Raw genomic sequence first — 21,741 nt, 5'->3', positions numbered from 1 at the left:
TCCGTGTCATCCACCACTCACGGTATATAACATACCTGAGGTAAGTACCCGATCATTGCCTTTCCCCTGACGACACTAGACAAAGAGTCCACTCGATTGGTATCCAACCCACATGATGTACGTCTTACGAGCACCACCTCTAGACCGTATCATCCATGCGGGGACTAACGGTGTGCCCAGAACACGTAAAAACGGCATAGTTGACCTATCTGGTACGACCCCGTCATGGGAGTGACCATATCACTCCCGCCACTAGTAATGCAGGCTCTTTGTTAGCACCGACCAAAGTAATCAACAAAGCCCCGTCCCATAAAGGGGTATCGTGGTCGCACATGTAAGGTTGGGACGGTCGACACATCAGAAATCTAATCCATTTCTGAAACCACTCACACAAAACCTTTCCGGTACATCAATTCTTTCTCAAGTGGTCATCCAGCTCGACACCATCACCCTCGGGCATTAGTGGCACCCGACGATATTGTCGAATAACCTTTGATATCACCTCAGTGTTACCATCACCTTGCATATGCTCATCCTACACATAGCACTACTAATACTTGTCAACATTTTATCTTCGTGACCCTCATAGGTGGTAGGATCATGCTCAAATGCAAGAGCTCTAGAGGAGCCATCGGGAACACACTACCGAGGGGTTATCGACTATTTCATGATCATATGCACTGGAATAAAGTATTCAACATGACATGCATAAAAAATGTTTTCTCAAACATGGTCAAAGGGCTGCTTGCCATGCTCAGCTAGGTATCCGGGTTCTTCGAGGTCTTCGGGTCCAAGTCCTTCGTCAAACGCGTGATCTATCGTCGTAATAATAATAATAATAATAATAATAATAATAATAATAATAATAATAATAATAATAATAATAATAATAATAATAAGCACACTCAAAAACAGAGCACAAACTCATATTAAAAATGTGAAGCTATTCTGAGAAATTATATCTTTAGTTTTCAAAATGTTTGTTTCTGTTTTTGAAGTTGAAAGGTATTTTTAAAGTCTCATTAACACGAGCTAAAAATACCGAAACTAGGTATTTAATTAATGTTGTGCATAAAAGTCTTTACAAAAATTTACACAACACCATTAATAAATTCTACATATTTTTAGAGGAATTATGGTGGAAAAATATTTGAATTTAATTGAATATTTTATCTTGTAGAAATAATCTAAGACTCCAGATTTAAAAATAAAGAAAAGGGGTTCGGCCCCTGGCCCGGCTCGGCCAGCAGTTGGGCCGGCCCAACTAACCAACTGGCCAACTAGCCAACCCATGCGCGCGCCGTGAGGTTTAAACGTGATGCGTGGGCCCTTGCGGTCAGCGACAAAGAGGGGGGAGGGGGAGAGACTGGCCACGGACAGGTGGGACCCTCCTGTCGGGGTCGTCTTCCACATCCAGACAGAGAGGAGGGGAGGCACGCCGGCGGCGGCTCCAACATCCTCGTCCCAAGTGAGCACGGAAATGGGCTCGTGGCGTCTCCGCCTACCTGGAAGGGCTCGAGGGACCGACGGGGAGGACGTGTGTCACCGGCGACGACGAGACCGCGGAGGAGGAGTTTTGTGTTGCGGTGGACAAGGATATTCCGAGCGGGGAGAAGCCCGAGGGAGTGATGGAGAAGGTTCCTGAGCTTGCTGTGGTCACGTGGTTTGTGAGAGGAGCTCGAGAGCGAGCCTGTAGCCCGAGATCGACGGAGCTCCGACGCGGCGGCGCCTCGGTCGATCTCAAGCACCGGGGCTCTATTTTCTCAAGTGGGGGTGCTAGGGGCTCGATTGAAGGTTGGAGGAGAGGAATGAGGTGCTAGAACGACGGGGGAGGCAATTTACAGGCCGACGACGGGGGGAGCCAATTTATAGGCCGACGACAGGGCACCGAGCGGGGGAGCGCCGGTGGTTTTCGCCACGGCTGCATGAGAGGGAGAGAGGGCTCGGGGCCAAAACCATGGTTTGTGGACGTGGTTTAGGACTCTGCGGACGCAACGGGAGGAGGGAGGGCAGCTGTGCAGGCGTGCTGAGGGGCCATGCCCTCCTGATCCAATCGGGTGCGCGTGGGCATGTGCCGCCTGAGTCAGTGGAGAGTGGAAGAAAGGGGCCCTTAGGCTTCCCTGAGTCGGGTCGTTGTCGGGGGCGAGGTGAGACATCGAGGGGAGGTGAGAACCAACGGGGGCTGGCTTCCCTAGCCCCGGGTATGCCCTGTAGCACGTCCAGAGCGCAGTTTTGGCATGGCACGGCATGCTGGCGTGCTTCGGCCTTGTCTGGCGTGTCTGTGGGGTGGGTTAGATGCCCCTCGGTTGCTAGGATCCGAGAAGATCAATGCTGGTTAAAGGAGGGGGTGTGCTTAAAGAGGCTCTGTGAGCATTGAACCAGGAGCTAAATTGGTCTTTTTGGCTTACTCACTTTGAACCAAGGATGGGCCACTCGTCTGCAGTTGAGGAGTGGTGCTGGCAATCTGTGCTCGGAGTTTGGAGAGAAGGGAGTGCGTGTAGAGAGTGCTACATGTTGTTTGACCAATCTGGCTGAAGGTGTTTGATCGGTGTTTAGGGCAGCTAACCTTAACCAATGAGGTTGAAAATTAACATGATAGAGTTTTAGGCAAGATTAGGATGCTCTACCAAATTTGAGCTCCACTAACAAGTTTGGCAATGCAAACTTGAAAACACCCCCAAATGCACAGTTCTGTCTTATTAAGAGAAATGTGAAGAGACTAATCCCCACAAATTCGATTCTTGGCAGGGTTTCCTCATTAGGGGTATTGAGCACCCCTGCAAAGTTTTAGGCCATTTGGAAAAACTTCGTAATGTAGAGTTGCTTCAACTTGAATCTAGGCAGGAAGGGTTTTAGGATTATTTGGTGAACAAAACCACCTTGGAATGAGGTGAAACTTGCATGATCACCAAATATATCTTGGGGAACATGCTAGAATTTTCTGGGAATTTATTGAGTATATTTCCTTTGGAAATATTTCAAAAGGTCAAAACAGACAGAATAGGTTTTCAAAGGTTTGCTCAAATATTTTGAACATAAATAGGGATTGAAAATCTTATATATGGAAAATGTATGTCCTCGGAGTATCTCCAAATTTTCTCAGATTTCCTAAGGTAGAAAAATTATTTTCCACTAAGAAATATCATTTCTGGCCTCAAAAAACGACATGTAAATAAAATAGAAAAATATTTTATAAAATAATTATTTTATGATTTTGGAGAATTATAATAGTGGTAGTAGAGTAATACAATCTTTGGGTGAAGGCACCCCCTTGAAATCAGGGACTTGTAGTGCAAACCCCAAAGCAAGGTTTCGAATTAACAAAAATGAGAAAAAGGATTTTTTTTATGGAAATATTATGTTATAAAAATTAGATCCATGCACTCAAGCATACATACAATCAATGACAATCATGGCACTCACATCATTTTAAAAAGTTTTAATTAAATCCAAATTTGAAAAGACTATAGTTGAGGCAAAGTGAAAACAGGGTTTGACAGACCTCTCCCCCTTACAAGAATCTCGTCCTCGAGATTCCTAAGCTAGGTACTAAAAATGTGTGGAAATTTGGATCTGAGATAATCCTCACGCTCCCATGTTGCTTATGCTCTGGTGTGGTTGCTCCACTGGATCTTGAAGTACTTGATGGTGCGGCTTCTGGTACAACGCTCGGCTTCGTCCAAGATGCAGATCAGTCTCTCACGGTAGGTGAGGTCGGACTGAAGGTCAATGGCTTGATAGTCGATGTCCCTATAAAGATCTGGATGGTTCGGTGCTTGAAGGCACTTCCGAAGTTGTGACACGTGGAAGACGTTGTGCACACCCAAATGTTCCGGGGGTAGCTCCAACAGGTAAGCAACTTCTCCACGCCTCACCGTGATCTTAAAAGGTCCAATATATCTTGGAGCAAGTTTCCCCTTGACGTGGAAACGCTTAGTCCCCTTGAGAGGTGTGACGCGGAGGTACACATGGTCTTCGGGGTTGAGCTCAACTTCCCTGCGGTGGGAATCCACATAGCTCTTTTGCCGCGACTTGGCAGCCTTTAGGTGCTCCCTGACAACCTGCACCTTTTCTTCAGCTTCACGGAGGACGTCTGCCCCAAAAATCAACCCTTCACCAGTTTTGGACCAGTTGAGCGGAGTGCGGCACTTACGTCCGTATAGCACTTCAAATGGGGCCATTTGGAGACTAGACTGATAGTTGTTGTTGTATGAGAACTCAGCGAAAGGCACACAATCTTCCCATTTGGTTCCATGTGCCAAGACACAAGCGCGGAGCACATCCTCAGGATCTGATTTACTCGCTCCGTCTCTTCGCCCGTCTGTGGATGGAAGGAGAGCTTAGTTCCTAGAGCTTACTGGAACTTCTTCCAGAATCTTGAGGTGAACTGCGTGCCTCGGTCGGACACAAACTCCTTGGAAACTCCATGGAGGCTCACAATACTTTCAATGTAGAAATTGGCTTGCTTGTCGCCACCATAAGCGGTGCTGACAGGAAGGAAGTGTGAGACCTTAGTCAGGTGATCGGCAATGACCCATATGGAGTCATGGACTCTACTGGATCTGGGTAGACCAGTGATGAAGTACATACCGACTTTATCCCACTTCCATTCGGGCAGCGGGAGAGGTTGTAGCAGCGCAACAGGTCGCTGGTGCTCAGCTTTGACCCGCTGGCGTACGCCGCATTTGGCGACATATGAAGCTATTTCCCGCTTCATGCCATGCCACCAGATTCTTTCTCTGAGGTCTTGATACATCTTGGTCCCACCAGGGTGGATTGAGTAGGGAGTGTTGTGGGCCTCTTGCAAGATTAAGTTCTTGAGTTCAGCCTTGTTGGGTACGCATAAACGTATCCCAAACCACACAACTCCTTGTTCATCCACTGAGAACCCTGGGGCCTTGCCTTCCTTGATCTTCTTCTTTATGCCTTCGATGCTCTCGTGTCCCTTCTGGGCCTCTTTAATGTCGTATGCCAGAGTGGGCTTGACTTCGAAGTTAGCCAGGAATCCTTGTTCGACCAGCTCTAACCCGAAGCTCTCCAGCTCTTCATACAGGGTGGGTAGCCTTTCCTTGATCATATCATTCAAGGTGCGAGCCTTTCGGCTCAAGGCATCGGCCACCACGTTGGCCTTACCGTGGTGGTATTGAATGCTGAGGTCGTAGTCTTTAATCAGTTCCAACCACCTTCACTGCCTCATATTCAAATCCTTTTGGGTAAAAATATACTTTAGACTCTTGTGGTTGGTGTATATTTCGTATCGCTTTCCAAGGAGGTAATGCCGCCATGTCTTCAAGGCATGAACCCTAGATGCCAACTCGAGATCATGAGTGTCATATTAAGTAGGGCACCCATGTATGAACGGTCACATCATGGTGGCTCGTCCTCTTGGGTGACTTTAAATCTTCTGCAAATAAGACAACAGCCCCAGGGACCGGGTTATCTTCCCTGCAATGACCCAGGGATTTTAAATTATTTAGCCCAGTTGAATCTGCCGAGTCGTATGTGTGTAGCCCCTAGTCTTAAGTCGACTCAAGGAGGCGACTTGAGAGTGTCCATACTTGACTATGACATAATCCAACATAAGGTTGACGATTGAACTATAGATTTTATCCAAACTGGAGACGACGTAGTGAGCTGATGATCTTTGTGACGCTCATCATATGTCTTTGGCAAATATCGTGGCCAAATTGAGTGCATATGCCTCTTGGCTCATTGCCTTATCCTCAATTAGTCCAGCTCTCCTGGCTCCTCGAGGGCCATTTTTCTTTTTCTTTGCCGCTTGCCATACGGACCGCGGGGGTGGAGTCTTGCGCACGTTTGTTGGACGGCTCGTACACGCGAGCACTGCGTCGGCGTGTTGATGTCATCCGGACCGCGGTGGCGGCGTCTTGCACACGACTATTGGGCGACTCGTATAGGCGAGCACTGCACCGGTGGGTTGATGTCATCCGGACCGTGGGGGCGGCATCTTGCATGCGTCTATTGGGCAGCTCGCATAGGCAAGCACTGCACTGGTATGTTGAGTTGAATGCGTGAGCTATCCGGCTATTTGATACGGACGTGAGAATCGGTCGTGGCATTGTAAGCCGTCTTGGTCATGCGGACGTGAGAGTTGGCCGCATTATTGTAAGCCGACTTGGTTGCGCGAACGTGAGAGTTGGCCGCGTCATTATAAGGCGGCACAGTGCAGCTCGGACGAATACTGATCCAAGTGATGTTGGCGTGCCTCCATCTCTGCAGTTCGTGCCACTTTGGTAATGAATAATTGCCCTGTGTAAAAATATCGCTGGAGAGAGTAATTGTTTTCGGATGAATATATATGTATGAAAAGATAGATAGGATGAATAACACCTGGTATTTTTGCGAGATGAACCGGTGATTCTTCCTTTTTTTATTCCACTAGATCAAAACACCTTCTTTTTCTTTGTCTATGCTTGGTCGAATATTGCTTTTTCAAATTCAGTGAAAATTTGTATTTTAATGTTTTAAAAAATTCTGAAAAAAATACATAGAGAAATGAAGGTATAATACACAAGTGTGTAAATTTTCAGAACAAAATACGTTGAAATGAGGGCTGTGCAAAAAAGACAAATCTGAGGCTGTTTAACACATGTTACTATTCATCATTCATCATTTCAGACCATGAATTTGTCTTTTTTGTACAGATCACGTTTTAAAGTCTGAAATTTTACACACATATCGGTTACATCCTTACATACATGCATTATTTTTTCCAGAATTTTTTGAACCATAAAAATATAAATTTAACTTTTTTAAAAATAAAGGCCTCCATGGCTCCGTGGAGCCAAAACGCCATTCTCATGCTTGGTGTGGTATAAGACTGTTGCTGTGTTCCTGGAGCCAAAACGCCATTCTCATGCTTGGTGTGGTATAAGACTGTTGCTGTGTTGCATGCTCACGCGTGGCTCGCTAGCATCCACACGCTTCGGGCTTGTTCACACCAATCGTAACAGTTGGATTTGCTCATGTCCGGCTTAGAGCCTCTAAGGATGAAAGGAAACCTGCTACAACAACTGACAACAACGAAGTGATGCCATGAGCAGTTTCAGTGTCCGGCTTAGCATTGTGTTCCAGCACAAACTTGATCTCGTATTGCTGACCATAACCATCGGCCAAACAATGGAAGCACCCTTCTCCTCGTTAAGCGCGGACCCAAACTTCAAAAGGGTTTCGAGATCACTGGAGCATGTGGCCTCCAAGAAAACTTGCACTTTGCTCCGAGCTAAAAGGGCGGCTGCGGCGTCGGCCATTATTGAGCCCCCCAACGTTGATAGGGCTGGTGGCACCCTACGAAGCACCGATACTTTAGAAATTTGTGTATCGCCGTTCAGTACTTCGCCGATACTCCGATACTTCAAATACGCCTGTGATACGGGTATCCTCAAAGTATCGTCATTTTCAATTTAAAAGAAATGACGATATACATATCCTCAAAGTATCACCATTGTATGCTGTCCATGCCTTGATGTATCATTGATCTGTTCATATAGGTAGTGCACGTGGACTGTACTAATGTAGTAGTTGGATAAAAGTGCTTGTTAAGGATGTTGCTTGTGCAATCCATTATTTGGCCCACTCGTGCAATCCAAAGTTGATCTTTATATATGTTTGTCATTTGATAATCTTAAATTTTTAATTTTAAAAGGTTTGTTAATTTTATGTTGTCATGTTAATAGATATTATAGTCTAAATTATACTATGACAGTCTATGACCGATTGACCGTATTATTCATTGATGATAATGAGATTTTAAAATGAGAAACAATAATGTATGGAAGTAATTAGGCAACCAGTGGGTCGGTATTTTGTTATCATGTCATACATTTATTATGTTAGTTTTTATTGCATGTTATTTTATCATTATTTATATATGATTGCCGTATCGCCCAATTGCGGTTTTTAAAAATTGTCGTATCCCGTATCATCGTACCCGTGTCGCCATATCAGTGTCGCCGTATCGGTGCTTGGTAGGTGGCACCAACTGGTGTGGCGCGAGCGAGGCAGCGCAGGCGCGGAGGCCGGCTGAAGCGATGGTGCCAACACGCTGGAGCGTCTCATACAAGAGCGAGGCGAGGTGGGGCAAGGTGACTCGGAGTCAAGGTCGAACCCGAGTTGACTCGGAGAGGCGCCGGTGAGAGCAGGGTGAAGCCGACTCGGGCAATTGCTAAGATGGTGCGAAGCGAGCGGCACGAAGCAGCCGCTTGCGAGGCGCAAGGCATGCAGGGGCGACTTGTGGTGGCGGAGGTCGATGGCCTGCGCGGGCGTGGAGGATCATGGCACGACGACGGCTCATTGGTCGACGCGGCCACAGTGTGACGGGAGTTGCTTCGGCGACCAAGGCGGGATGGAGCAGTACGAGCGTGTGAAGGTAGGTGTGGCGGCGCGGCGACTGAGGCGGAGCTGGAGGGGGCGGTGTGGCGGCGCAACCAATGGAGGTGAGCTCGCATGTGGCGGGTCAACAAGGCGGCGTCTTGAGAGGCGGCGTGGGCACGGTTCCCGTGGGCTAGCGGCTATGGAGGCAGCGCAACGGGAATGACCCGGTCGTCGGAGCGACGAGCAGCGACTACGGAGGTGCGCAGTGGTAGAGGAGATCAGCAGGCCAACGGCCCGGGGGAAGTGCGCGCAAAGGCGCCTGGCGACGGCGGAGGCCGGTTGACGGGGGATAACCCCATCGAGCCTGCTCCCTTGCATCCAAGAGTAAAAGGAGGCATGAGCTTCCTTTTAGACGGTCAAGTCCTCTTGGCCGGTTAGGGAGCTCTTGTCGGTTGGGGGCGAGACTAGAATCCCTCCTGGCCGGCTGGGAAGCGCCTGCCTGCTAGGAGCGAGACGACAGCTTCAAGGCCGGCTAGCGAGGCCGCTAGCCGGCTAGGCAGCCCTAGTCACATCCAACCCTAGGCTGAGACTAGACTCTACGAATAAAGGCGAATACATGTCAGCACACGTACAAGGTTGGGGCGCACGACATATATAGTGTCAGCGGCCATACCGCTCACCTAGGCCGACTCCGATCCGTCAAACCAGCACAGTATAGGACCATAAGCACCCACTCCATTACCAAGCTTGGCGTGGTAATAGTGGAGACGACCGTACTGGCGACCCATGACGAATCTCGCAAGACGAGCCAGACGTACTACACATGTCCTGCGTCGGCTTTACGCGAGAGCTCCATTTGTTAGCGTGCGGCTTCCATGGCCAGATGGGACCTCCCAGCCGACAGGCCCCTCCAAGGACAATACCAGACTACTGTGGTCCTATTTTTGACCCCTTTGAGAGGAGGATTTTGAACGGAGTCCAAACGGAATAAAACTGCCAAAAAGATTTTCTCTGGAATAGAAAAAGATGGGAGAGCCGGAGAATCAGGGCAAGGGACCACTAGGGACCCCACAGAAAAAGATCATCGAAAGTACTTTTCCGCCGCCGCACGCTTTTGAGGTACCAGAAGTATACGAAGTATACAGATTGCTACAGACTAGTCTATTTTTGACAGATTCTGTTTTTGTTGAGTTGGTTGCCTGTTTTGATGAAACTATGGTTAGTATCGGGGGTACTAGCCTTGGAAAAGTGAGAATACAATATCCCAACACCAATATAGATAGAATTCAAGTTTGCTACAGTACCAAAAGAAGTGGTAGTTTGTTTTCCTGTGCTAATGTTATCATGAGTTTCTTTTTAAGTTTTGTGTTGTGAAGTTTTCAAGTTTTGGTGATGTTCTCATGGACAAAGAGATTAGGAGTGGAAAGAGATCAATCTTGGGGATGCCCAAGGTATCCCAAGCCAAATTCAAGGACACCAAAAAGACTAAGCTTGGGGATGCCCCGGGAAGGCATCCCCTCTTTCGTCTTCAGTCCATCGATAACATTACTTGGAGCTATATTTTTATTCACCACATGATATGTGTTTTTCTTGGAGCCTCTTGTATCTTAGGAGTCTTTTCTTTTTGTTGTGTCACAATCATCCTTGCTGCACACATTTTTGAGAGAGAGAGACATGCACTCATCGTGATTTTGCTAGAATGCTCATACTGCTTCACTTATATCTTTTGAGCTAGATACTTTTGCTCTATGTGCTGCACTTATATCTTTTAGAGCACGACGGTGCGTGACTTGTAGTTGGCTTATGCTATGAAAGTAATCCCAAAGGTGATAGGTACCCAAAGAGGATGCAAAAACCTCCATCTTCATGTGCATTGAGTAGAAAGAGAAGTCTTGATTCCTCTCAATTAGTTTTGAGACGTGGATTTGGTAATATTAAGAGCTATGTTAGTAGGGTGTTGTGAATCTAGAAATACTTGCATTGAAGTTAGTGATTCCTGTAGCATCCACGTATGGTGAACGCTATGTTAGGAAGTCGGAGCATAATTAATCTATCGAGACGGAGGGAAACGAAAACAAGCATCAACACACGATATACACCACACGATGCACAACACATATGATGCATGAACGGTCTAATGCAAGGCATGACAAACACAACAACCAAACACTACACATTAAGTGAAGCTCGATATGCAATGAGTTGCATATCGACGAAACTCCACGTCTAATTGTTTAGTTCACTCCCGTTCAGGTACACGGATATATTAAATGTTGTTAAACATGGCACGAGGGTGAAGCACAATTTAATCTACCTAGATAGGCATTTTAAATGAGACCGGAAACGACATATAGCATCTCTGAAATGACCCCATGTGTTAAATCTTAATTCTGTCCAGATTTGTCCTAATCACATTTTAGGTTTGTTAAACGGCAAAACAAAGTAGTTCACGTGTTTCTACTCGTCGTACTGGCCCATTTACATATATGGCACATCTCCAACGGAGATACGGTTAAATAGTTACGACCTAAACCGTTTATATTACATCGACATGCAAAGCGATGCAAACAGCACACTAACAGCCTTAAACATGCATGAGAGTTGGTTTTTTGTGAAACTACAGAAAATTCTAAGCAACTTACAAGTTGAAATCATTTTAATCCGAGGCACGGTTTAACAAATACGGACGTTCTAAAACATAGTACAACTAAAAAAATGAAAATAATATGGGCAGATGGGATTTGATCCCATGACCTCATGGATATAAAGGCCTGCCGCTAACCAGCTGGGCTGGCTACTTACACGCGAAATAACTGGGCTTCTACCTAAATGAAACTGCGCATCAGCTCATCCTTGAAGGAGAAATTGCATAAAAAAGAATGTGTAGCCGTGGGGTTTCGAACCCAAAACCTCCTTGCTGCAAACAAAGGAGCTAACCAGCTGGGCTACGCTAGCACTATGATAACAAAAGAATCCTTGCTCTTCTTAAATCATACCAGGCGCTAACTGACGAAACTGAAAACAAAGACAGATATGTTTTGTCTGCCAGAACGGGGATGCAGGTCGGGGCGGTTGCGGATTGGCCGCTGGCTTCGGCGGGGCGTCAGCGGGATGGGCGGATCCGGTAGAGGGGGTCCCGTTCCTAGGGCTGGAGAAGCTTCCGGTGGCTCGGGATCCATCGGTGACGGCCATCCATGGCGTCCCTAGGGTTGCTGCTCCTGGTTCAGACAAGTTCAGAGAAAAGATTAGAGAGAGAGAGAGGGAATCAACAGGACGAGGAAGGAGAGCAGAAAGGAGAGGGGAACGGGAGAGGTTATGGCCTGGAGCGGCTTCTGGCGGCGCGGGGTCGCCGATTCTGACCTCCGGCGAGGGCACGAGGCGGCGGGGCTACGGGGCTCATGCACGGATGGCTCAGAACGAGGCACATGAGGCAGCTTGGGGTGGGCTCGCTTGCTAAAGAAGGAGTCGTTCCTGCAAGCCACACCGGTGCAGAGCAGCGCGCTTGCACGGGCGGACGCGACCAGGCGCGCAGGGGAAGGAGGAGCTCGATCCTTCACACGGTGGTATTGCTTCTTGCAGAAGGCCGGCGAGCGAACAAGCTTAATGGAGCGGAAGCTTCGAGCTCGGCAATGGAGGTCAACAGCGGGGCTGGTGGCTTCGCTTCGCAGGGCAAGGAGGCGACGAGGGGGTGGCGCACTGATTGGATCTGGGGATCCCGATGTGGGAGATGGGACAAAGGGGTGGCGGCGGCGGTTGGGACAGGCTCCTAGTTTTTAGGTTTTGGATTGATTTAGACTAGGGCCCAAATATATAGCTAGTGGGCTAGGTTTAGGTTCATCTCGACCCTCCGTTTTAGAGCGGATGGTCGAGATAACTAGGTTAGGGAGTCTAGTTGACAAACCGGTGACGGTTTGTGATAAAACGGGGTTGATCCAGACCCCATGGTCACGAGCGTACTTTCGGGTCCGGGGGGGTTTCGGACTGGGCTGCGCGTAGGGTCGGTGCACTGTGCAGAGGGGCTAGGAGGAGATGAGAGGGAAAACGGGCAGCGCGACAACGTGATTTAAAACACCGGGACACGTCCGACGATAGACCGAATACGGCGCCGCTACGGTCGACCGTTCGAGCACCAGACGAACTCCGATTGCGACGAAACTTGACAGGCGGCCTACATATATTAAACTAACACCGCACGTCAAATCTCAACCCAAACAGAGAAAGTTTTCAACACACTTTTAAAAAAGGGTTTCGACGATGCCGCGGGCGCGTGCGTGTGTGGTCGGGCTCAGAACGAACAACGACGAGAACTGGCAACTAACAACGGATGCAAGTTTTGAAAACTGGCGGCACGAAGACGCCGATGTAATGCAGATGATGCGAATGATGCGATGATGATGCGACAAATGAAAATACCCACACGACGAAAATGGAAAGAAAGGGGAATCTTCTGGAACGTCGGCATCGGGCTGTCACACAGCGCCTTCACCATCTCCAGCCCCGCGCTCTGGAGCCGCTCTAGGGAGCGCACCAGCTCGTGCAGGCGGGCCTTGGCGCACTGGCTATCTCCTCCACGCTCCAGCCGGCGTTGGCATCCACTTCTTCGCAAGCGGCGTGACGCTCTTCACGACTGGTCTCCACATCCGCTTCTGCTGCCTCCCGTGTCCCGGGGAAGAACCCTGGGGGATGGCGGTGTGGTATGAAGGGGAAGGAGGGGAAACACCGGCAAAAATGAAGACCAAATCAAGACAAAAAAGACTCACGGTTGAAGTGGATGTCGGTTTCACGAGCTTCCTCTAGGGCCTCATGATCCCGTTCCACGTTCTCTTGAGCGAGGCGGGTAAGCTCGCTTTGGAGGGCGTGGGCCGCCTCAGTCTCCTTCAGCAGCTGAGCCTGCACCTAGGTCAAGGCGGCGTCTTTCTCCTTCAGGGCGGCGTCCTTACGCTTCGGTTCCTCAATGTGAACCCTCACCACACGCTCCAGATCGGCGGTGTGGGAGGAATCCTTCTCCTGAAGGGCGGCGCGCAGCTGTTGCAGCTCCGCCTGATGGGTCATCTAACGGTCCTTCTTCTCTGTCTGGAGAAGATCCAGCTGCGGGTGGATCTTCTTGTCTGCCTCGCGCAGGGCATCTCGCTCCGAGACGGCTGCGTCCAGCCGGCTCTGAAGGTCGTCGGTTCAGCCTTCGCCCCTGGATCCAGATCAGCAGCGTGTTGTATGCCTGCACCTAGGCGTCATGGAGTTCCTACAAATATCACAAGCAAAGAATGAGATTTGGCCCGGCTAACTCTCAGCCATCCCGATTCTCGAGGGCTACACCCAGTGGGTGCACTCGCGCGCCCCCACTAAAAAAGAAACTACGAGCAAGGCAACAATGAGATTTAGCCCGGCTAACTCTCAACCGGCCCGATTCTCGGGGGCTACACCCAGTGGGTGCCCTGGCACGCCCCCACTGACACAAGAACAAGGAGAAAAAGCCAAACCCAAACAATTGAAAAGCAAAGGCTTGAGAACATACTGCGGTTCGTCCCTCGAGGCAATCCAAGTCGCATTTGGCCACCAGGGCCGCCTGCGACACCTTCTCACGGCTGCGGGAGAATTCTATCACCAGCACTGGGATGCCGCTGAGTTCGACGCCTAGGGGCAGGGCTGCGCGTTCAGTGTTGGCCACGCGCCAGGTCTTCATGGGCCGGCTCTTGAAGATGGGGCCGGCTTCGGACACGGATGGGCCGCGATTGGCTATGACTAGGGTGCCTTCTCTAGGCGGTCGACTTGCGGCCGGCTCCCTTGACGTCTCGGTGGCGCCGTCTCCGCGGCCGGAGGTGGACTTGTTGTCTCCGGCACCTCCATTGCCATCTCCGGCACCTCCATTTTCATCTCCGGCGCGCCGTCTACATCAGCTTCAAGCGCATCGGGGATCACGTCGATATCCACTGGCGTGGAGGGTGCCGGCTCGGTAGTCTTGGCTGTCTCGGCCCCCTAGGTGCGGTTCGGGGCCGTCTGGCTAGCCGGTTTCTCCACGCACATCCATGAGGCGGGGTCGTGCCTCGTCTTTGACCGCCTCTCGTTGGCGGGATTCTCGGCCCGGCTGAGTTGAGGTTGGCCTTCGGCCGTCTTCTGAGCCGCTTCCTCCCATGGGCGGTTCGCCTCCTCGTCCAGCACCTTCTTGGCAGCGTCAACAACGGCCCAGGCGTCTCGCTCGGCGGTGGAGGCAGTATCCTCCTGCACTTCTTCGGCATCCCTACTGAATGCAAACTAATAAGGGAATGACCTTCATACAAGAATCCAAAAAGGGGGGAAAGATGATCCCTTACGCGGCGACAACGAGCACTAGCCTCGTGCCGGCGGTGGCTCGCTACTTCTTAGCGCCACTGCCTCGGCCTCCGGCCGGAGGTCTTGCTACGGCACACTTGGGAGCCAGCTTAGCAGCGGCAACCTTCTTGCCCTTCTGCCGGGCCGCCTTGCTGGCGTTTAGACGAGCTCGTGTTAAGGGAGGACTTGAGACCTCCTCCAGGTCTTCTGGGCCCTCTGTGAAGGCTGCATCGTGTAGAGGAGGTGGCGTTTCGTCATCATTCGTCCAATCAAGAAGAGTAGACTTAAGATGCTCACCAGGCGGCTCGGTGTCCTCCGACTCCGCTGCATCTTCCACATCTGCGGAGGCAGAGACTTGCGGCTCCACCACCCCTTCATCCTCTATCTCAGCCGGGTCCGACGCCTCCACGTCGGCAGCGAGTTGTTGATTGTTTTGCAGGCGCTCGAACAACTGGAGGGCGGAGTCGGCATCCGGCTCAGAAAATGGAAGGTGCATTCAAGATAAGAAAAGAGGATCTGGGGAAATACTTACCACAAGAGCGAGATGGTTTCGGTCGTAGGGGGCCATGCCCCATTCCCAATCTCCGCCCTCGTCCATGTTTTTGGAGGAAATCCGGTTCACGTTCTGGGCCACCGCGCCGTCTTGAAAATTCTTGGTGGAGAGCCGGCAGGGGTCGTGTCGGCCGCCCATCTGGCATATCAGGTGCGTCCGCCGCTGCAGCGGCAGGACCCGGCGTGCTACCATGGTGGCGAGCATGTCACGAGCCAAAATGCCCCAAATCTTCTAGTTATCGAGGTGGGCACATATTTGCGCCACCTGGTTGATTGTCTTTGGAAGCGTCGCCTTCCAGTTCAGCTTCGTCGTCGGCGGAGCGATGGCAAACGGGGGCAGGTTGATGTAGTCACGGGAGGGGTCGACGTTCTTCACATAGAAGAACCCCTTCTGCCACATCTAGCTGGAATCCTGTAGCGGCAGCTGCAGGAAGCCGGACGTCGTCCGGTGGTGCACCAGTGCGGCCTCGCAAGGGGTCATCGGCTTGGGGCCCGACTGCTCTGCCGCTGCGGACTTGCCCATCGTCACGGACTGTTGCTTGAAGAAGAATGGCTTCCGCCAGAGGTCCAAGCGGGGTTCAATCCCTATGAACCCCTCGCATAGGACGACGAAGGCGGCAAGCTCGAGGATGGTGTTTGGCGCCAGGTGATGCGGCTGTAAGCCGAAGAAAGAAAGGAAGCAAGTGAAGAAGCCGCTCGCCGGAAGGCCGAAGCCGTGGTAGAAGTGTTCTTCAAACAGTAAAACCTCGCCCCTTTCGGGGGTCGGGGCTGCTTCGGCGCCAGGCACCTGCGCCGCCACGAGGTTTGCTGGGGATAGCATGCGACAGTGGCGGAGCGCTTCGATTTGCTCATCGCTAACATTGCTGCCCACCCAAGCGCCTCGAAACTACCCCTTCTTAGAGGTGCCGCTGGACATGACGGGTGGCGGCGAGGGCTGAGACGGAATCCTGGCATCGGCCGGCGGCGATGGCTCGAGTGGCGGTGAAGGCGAAGTAGCGCTCTTCTTTCTCTGGCTCAGGGAAGGAAGGGGCATTTGTGCCGGGTGAGAAGGGGACGAATGGCCTCCTCGACACCCCCGCACCCCATTTAAACCCCCACGAGAGATCGTGGGGTGGTGATCCGGTGCGCATGATTCCCACCTCCTCTGATTAATGTGGGGCATTTATGCCCCACGGAACCCAACCGTCGCAGAGCAATCCGCAGAGGATCCACGCGTGCGAGGGCCGAGGAGGCATCGTGGCGAGACCCAGGGCGCATGTCCCATCCCGTCACCTATACAATTAATCATAACATCGGACCCGGGGCCTCGCACATGGCGCGACAGCGCTGCCTACGGCGAAGCCGAGGCATGTGTTGGAAGCCAGCTGGCTTCCGACCCGGCACCTCCCGCTACAGGCGACCTATGAAGAGCATCAGCAAGGAACTCAAGCCGGCGAGGCCTTCCGCTTTAAGGCGGCGGACCTCCCCTGCTTCGTGGACTACTAACGAGGGAATAACCTCAGGGTAGGCTCATCGAGCCTACTCCCTTGCATCCAAGAGTAAAAGGAGGCATCATCTTCCTTTTAGACGGTCAACTCCTCTTGGCTAGCTGGGGAACTCCTATCGGCTGGGGCGAGACGGCAATCCCTCCTGGTCGGCTGGGAAGCGCCTGCCCGCTAGGAGCGAGACGACAACTTCAAGGCCGGCTAGCGAGGCCGCTAGCCGACTAGGCAGCCCTAGTCACATCCAACCTAGGTTGAGACTAGACTCTACAAATAAAGGCGAATACGCGTCAGCACAGGTACAAGGTTGGGGCGCACGGCAGATACAGTGTCAGCGGCCATGCCGCTGACCTAGGCCGACTCCGATACGTCAAACCAGCACAATATAGACCCATCAGCACCCACTCCATTACCAAGCTTGGTGTCGTAATAGTGGAGACGGTCGTACTGACGACCTATGAGGAATCTCGCAAGACGACGCCGGACGTACTACACGTGTCCTTCGTCGGCCTTACGCGAGAGCTCCATTGGCTAGCCGGCGGGTCCCATGGCCAGATGGGACCTCGCAGCCGGCAGGCCCCTCCAACGACAAGACCAGACTACTGTGAGTCCCTTGGCTAGTCGGTGAGGCTTCCAGGCGGGCCCCTCCTTTGTACTTTTATCCATATTGTAGGTCGGTGGGTTCGTTCATAAAACCCCTCGATCCCACTCCATGCAGAGGGTCGGCCAACTACTCACACACACACCCATACAGGAGAGGTAGAGGCGAGCCGACAGCTCCTTCTTCCTCCTGCGTCGAACAGCTCAAGGAGCACATAGTAATCCCTATGGTGCATCAACCATTCCGGCAATACTAGGGGTGTTATCTCTACGGAGAGCCCTGAACCTGGGTACATCGTGCGTCTCTCTCGCTTGTACAAATCCTGTTTCCGGAGCCCGCCGGTGTCCTTATGGTTCCCACCACTCATGTTTAGCCTACCCATGGCTGATGTCGTGAGTAAACAGCAACACCGGTGGCCTGTGTGGGCGTGGAGGAGCGAGGTAGGGCGGAGCAAGGCGAGGCTGGCATGGCGGCTCGCTCCGGTCGAGGCAGGTTGGAGTTGTGGAGCCAACACAGCAGCAGCCGGCGCGCGCGTGCTAAGCCGGCTAGAGCGAAGCGAGGCGCCTGTCGCGGAGCTGCAGGCCGGCGCCTCGGTTGCACGCGGAGGAGAGTCGGCGCGCGGGGGAGGCGACTCGCGTGGACGAGCAGAGCCAGGCCAGCGAGTTGATTCTCGGCGGGACTAAGCAAGAGGCGAGGCGCGGAGAGGAGCCTGGCCCGGCCGTGAGTTGAGCCGGCAGGCGGGGCGCAGCTGCGGCTAATGGTAGAGAACCGGCTCGGGGTGAGGCGATACGACGACAAAGGTGAGCAGGTGCATCGGTGAGAAGAGGAAAAAGGGTGGGGGATGATTCCGTGTCCAAGTTGCGGCCGCCTTGGCACGTACATGACTCGAAACAGAAAACTTTGTTAAGAATAGATTAAGTTAATTCTTAGATAGGTTACTTAGTCCTCAAGCAACCATGCACTTCCTTGACTCTCAAGGAAACTATGTAATAACTTGGCCCTTAAGTAACTTCAAGTTTACTTGACTCCCAAGCAACATGTGTACTTCCGCCCGGGTATAAATACCCCATTGCTATCATCAATGAAGACTAATGAATCATCTTTCATTCATCTCTCTCGTTCTTTACTTTTTACTTCAAACACGTTATCAACACTTAGACTCTACCAAAAAAGAGTAATGGCATACAGAAAACACGCTGGAATCTAGCCGGCGGCAACGCGTGAAGATGAACCTTACACGGTGGATTTCGGCCACGAAACCGCTGCACAAGCCAGTGCAAGTATCGAGCGGGCGTGAGACGATCCAGCGCTGCTTCCAACGGTACAATGGAGGAAGCAAAGGCGGGCATGCATGCATCCTTAGTCTCCTACAGAAAATCTACATACACACGTTCCTACAGGAAATTGATCAGGGAAACGTTAATTTATTGCCTTCTTGTGATTAAGATCAATACTTTAAATATTTTTTTCTTAGGAATGCCCTACATGAATCTGTTCACTGAAATTGATCAAGATAAAGGAAGAATGGATAAATCATGTACTGCAAGCAGTGGATCCCTTCATCCAAACATATGGACATGGTGAGATGAATACAACGTATCATTCAGTCATGCCAAGGGAAGAAGAAGGTACCATGTTTATTTCTAATTCATTGAATACTAGCGACCACTGCTGCTCACCATAACTGCAGTAAAAAAACTCATCAAGGATGCACGTAGAAGCATCAGTCCTCCAATCATAGTGCAGACTACAACCAGGCAGCCACGACGTGAGGCTCCAGATGCGGCGATATCTACCATCAGCCATGGTCCTCAAATCTTATATTCACCTCTTGCCTCGCCTCTTGCTTGATATATGGAATATCATCTTATATCGTAAGCTCACAATAAATATTGGACAATTCCATCAGGAAATACAAGATATGACCATGATGTGATATGATGATATTGGCTCTTTATTTGATCCCAATGACGCCATATCAATGACTGAATTTGTTGGAATAGCCTCCGTATGGAAGTCATCTAAATGGACTTTAATGGTTATTCCCAATTATCATTCTAAAATAATTGTTTTATCTAAAAGCATTGCAAAATATGCATGGCTTGGCAGAATGATCAAGCACACTCAAAATCATGTGGTTGAGATTCATCAGAATCACATAACTTGATTTATCGAGATACTTTCACTTGTGTTACTCAATACCTACAGGTTATATGAAGAGCAATATCATAAATAACATTGCTCGGAAACTACTTATCCTCATGGATTATAGAAAAGTGAGAAAATAATTTGCAAACAAAATCATGTGAAAATCCAACAGATTATACACAATCTTATGTTCATATCAATGAAATTGGTATGAGACATCCTCCATATTTGCAAAGTTCAGGGGGAGTAATCTCCCAAACTATAACCTATTAACAATCATCAGATTGCATATATTGTACTCTTTTCCCCTTGATGAGTTTTCCCTAATGGTTTCTCATAAAAGGTTTTTAACGAGACAATATAAACACAAATGTTTGTGTATGCCATATCATTTTCTCCTTATATTTTTCCCACTGGGTTTTAAAGGAGTTTTCAATGGCATGTCAGATGCACTCTTTTCCCTTATGAGTTTTCTTCCGTAGTTTCTCATAATGGTTTTTAATGAGGCAATGTATTATCAAAGATCATATGTCATACTTTATATTTTCCCTACTCGGGTTTTTAAAGGAAGTACTCAAGACATATTAATTGTTCTCTAAACTCACCAATGAGCTTTCTCCTTCTTCAAAGGTTTTTCTCCTATGAGTTATCAAGAGACAATAATCATTATATGTTGCATCATTTTCTCCTTATTATTTTTCCCACTGGGTTTAAGGGAGTTTTAGCAACATATCTGCACAATTCTTCTCATATTTTTCCCACAGGGTTTTTGGAGGAGACTTTCAAGAATATTCAAAGAATTTATCAAGATGATGCATATACTCAAGAAGAGGCGTTGTACAAGGGGGAGTGTTAAGAATAGATTAAGTTAATTCTTAGATAGGTTACTTAGTCCTCAAGCAACCATGCACTTCCTTGACTCTCAAGAAAACTATGTAATAACTTGGCCCTTAGGTAACTTCAAGTTTACTTGACTCCCAAGCAACATGTGTACTTCCGCCCGGGTATAAATACCCCATTGCTATCATCAATAAAGACTAATGAATCATCTTTCATTCATCTCTCTCGTTCTTTACTTTTTACTTCAAACAACCTTGATGGTCGCAACAAGGTCGTTGACCAGCTGGCAGGGGTGTGCTATTTGTGCAAGTATGTTTTGGGAACAAGGCCGACTCGGTTGTATCCTTATGTCCGTATCCTCCTCTCCTTTTTTTCCTTGATTCCTTGATCCCGATTTGGCTTTGCTGATCGGATTGTACCAAAGGGGCCGACGACTTTTGTTTTCTTCGGTAGATACTCGTTGGTAGAAACACACGTAGATTGGATCTATCCCGCCTCATTGTTTTATTCACTCAGGTTTGTTGTGCATCATCGCATGATGGCCAACGCACATTGGAGAAAAATCATAGAGATCATCTGTAATGGCATGATAAAATATTTCTTCTACACTGGCTCTTGTTGATGAGGCTAGAGTTGATGTAGATCATCCTCATTCGATGAGGCTAGAGTTGATGTAGATCCTCCTGCACTGGCTCTTGTTGATCAGGTGAGTTATAAGCTTCTCGATCCCTAGGAGAGATTCCTCCAAGAACACAACACCACCGTGCTTGGCCTCATGGTGGACGCAAAATGTCGTGGTTTTTATCACGGCATAAGTCCTCGTGTAAGGACTTAGGTGTGAGGCCATCGCAACTAGGTGGCGACTTGAGAGGGGTTGGTCGGAATCGAAAGACGCGAGTTTACCTAGGTTCAGCCCCTTCGATGAAGGTAAAAGCCTATGCCATGCTTGTGTTTCATTGATGAAGATGATGATCTCGATTACAAGGGTGCGAAATTGCTACCTCTAATCTTGAGGGTGTATAATCTATCTATCTCTAATGACTTGAACTTGTCCCTCTTGGGACGCCTTACCCCTCCTTATATAGGTTGAAGGGGCAGCTTACCTATAGAGTGATACTCAAACTAGGGCTAATCTTTCTTGACTCTCAATCCTGGTGTTGCTTCCCTTCTGAGCGAATCTTTTCTCTTCCGGCTTCTTACCGCGAACTGCTTACCAAGGGCTTCTTGCCGCGGGTGGCTTAACGCGGGCTTCTCATATTTGGGACTCATCTTTAGGATTCATCTCCGGGGGTCTTCTTATCTTTAGGCAACTTAAGCCGAGAGATGACTTAATATCAGGGCGGCTTAAGTCGAGAGATGACTTAATGTGAGGGCAACTTAAGCCTAGAGAGGACTTAACATGCGGATGACTTAAGCCCAGAGAGGACTTAACATCAGGGCGACTTAAGCCCAAAGAGGACTTAACATCAGGGCGACTTA

The sequence above is a fragment of the Hordeum vulgare genome, chromosome 3H (genome assembly GCF_904849725.1).
Source record: "Hordeum vulgare subsp. vulgare chromosome 3H, MorexV3_pseudomolecules_assembly, whole genome shotgun sequence".
NCBI lineage: Eukaryota > Viridiplantae > Streptophyta > Magnoliopsida > Poales > Poaceae > Hordeum > Hordeum vulgare.
Note: the sequence above shows the minus strand (reverse complement) of the source record.